The following is a 2,487-nucleotide window of genomic DNA, read 5'->3' as shown; positions in this document are numbered from 1 at the left end:
CTTAATTGCAGGACTAGATTTTTGTTGAACAGTGGTTTCTTCTGGTGACTTCTGTTTCCTTTTAGCTTTACTAGTAGTGGGTTTAGGGATGTCCTGTTCAGGTGGAGGCACATTCTCTTGAGTGGAAGCAAATTTCAGTTCAATCCCTTGTGCGTATTCTGTTTCAGCTCCCTCAATATTTTGTTCTGTAGGCTCACTACTGGGAACTACATTTTCCTCACCTTGCTGTTCACTAGGGTCAACTTGGGGTTGTAGGGTTTTAAATTTCACAAAGTCATCCCATGTCAAAGGGGATACATCCCTAAGAGACCTTTCTATTAACAACTTAATCAAGGCATGGTGAGTGATAGAATTATCTTTCCCTTTTTGAGTCTCTTCCGCACTAATATAGAGCATATTATACATAAAATTTGGAACATTCACGGCAATATTGTGCCTTATACAACTAAGCAACTTAAAATGGTGTGCATGTAAGTGATAAAATCTACCTTCACAAGTAAAATACCTAATGACATGCATTGCTAGGTCAGGGTATGGAGGCGGCAAAGACAATCTCTTGCACCCCTGCTTTGTAACATCGAATGGAGGGTCATGTGGGGTAGTGAACTGGGCCCTTGCTGACCTAGCGTCATGTGAGCTCGGATAATGCTCTCCAATAGAAGGTAACCCTGTTACTTTTGCAATTTGTTCTTCTGTTGCAATTACTATCAAACCCCACACAAAAGCTTCACCTTCATCAAATGTCCTGGTGAATTCTACAACTGCTTCTTCATCATATGCTGTTAAATTCAAACAATAACCTAACCACCCACATGCATTGAATCTTCTTACTGCTTCTACGTCAGAGAGCAACAAAATGTGCTCAACCGACTCTTTTCTTTGTAAACCTCCTCCCATTTCTTGATACTTCTTCTGCTACTCCATTTCTCTATCCCTTTCTGAATGCAAACTTCAAAACTCTGTGTTATTTCTCAGACGCTTCACCGCTTCTTTTTGGGAACATTAATTGCCATAACCAATTGTTATGTGCGATAATTAAACTTTAGGTAAAAGTAAATCATGAATTTGCGTGGGAATTGTCCAAAAACATGGTTCAAATGCCAAAATTTTAAAAATAGGTCATATCATGGCTTAGCACAAAAAATTTGGCACAAACAAGGAAAAAAAATCATTCAGAAAGTGAGAGTACAACACTTGACATGGCATACTTATGGCAAAAAGTTCTCATTAATTAAAGAGTAATGCCAATATTTTAGAAAATTATCATAGTTAATCAGGTATATCATTGGATAGTACGACACTCCCCTGCCCCCTGCTAAATTTACAACAAGTGTCCTCACTTGTCAGACTAGTATGGGTGAGGGACTGAAATATGTCGTAATTATAGAGACTATGCAGTATTATATATAATTAACAAAATTTGTAAACTTATAAATGAATAATAGTTTGAAAACATTTATACTTGCCAAGTGGATTGTCACATGCTCCAAAAAGAAGGTGGCAGAAATAATGTAAATGGCAGCATCCATCAGCATGTGCAGATTTGATTGAAAACAAAAAAACTTAATTATGTAGAAAGTGAGTGGATGGAAGATTAAGAAATGGAGTGGGGTGGGTGGATGGAAGATTAAGATATGAATGGAAAGAAATATCATGAAAAGAAAATGGACTTTATGTGAACATAAAGTTATTATTATGGACATGCAAATTAGAATTAATGTTGAAGAGAAGCAGGCGGAAGGTTTTCACCTTCTGCTGCAGGAAGAGATACTTGAGTTGTTGTTGGATCCGGTTGTTCGATCTGTTGCATGAATTTGGCTTTTGTTTGAGGCTGTTTGGAAAGTTTAAGTCGATGATCATTGATCAACATTTTGAAAGGCACATCATCAATTGTGGTTAGTTGAACTGTTCCATTGTCAAAGACATGGATGATTTGATATGGTCCTAACCATTGTGTCTGTAGCTTCCCTGGCATATACTTAAAGTGAGAATCATACAATAATGCCCAGTCACTAGCTTTGAACTATTTTTTGAGGATATGAGAATCATGCCAGTGTTTTCTCTATTTTTGCACCAGTTCAGTGTGTTCTAAAGTGGTCTTGTGCATTTCATCCAAAGAATTAAGATGCAGGAGGCATTCTCTTTGTGCTGCAGGAAGATCAATATCTAAGGTCAAGGCTGTTCTTAAAGTCTCGTGTTCAAATTCAATTGGAAGCATTGCCACTTTCCCATACAAAAGCTCAAATAGTGTGAATCCAGTAGTGGTTTTCCAAGTTGTTCTATAAGCCCAAATAGCTTCTTGTAACCGGTTGGTCCAATCTCGACAATGCAAATGGACTATTTTAGTTAGAATATTTTCTAGCTCATAGTTGGTAACTTCTTCTTGTCCATTGGCTTGTGGATGATAAGGACTTGATCTGCGATGCCTAATGTTATACTGTTTCATCAATTTTGAAATTAGGTTGGAAGTAAACTATGTGCCTTGAT

Source organism: Cupressus sempervirens, chromosome 5 (assembly GCF_028749045.1).
Source record: "Cupressus sempervirens isolate cs-2001-9-10 chromosome 5, ASM2874904v1, whole genome shotgun sequence".
Lineage (NCBI taxonomy): Eukaryota > Viridiplantae > Streptophyta > Pinopsida > Cupressales > Cupressaceae > Cupressus > Cupressus sempervirens.
This window is presented reverse-complemented; position numbering follows the sequence as displayed.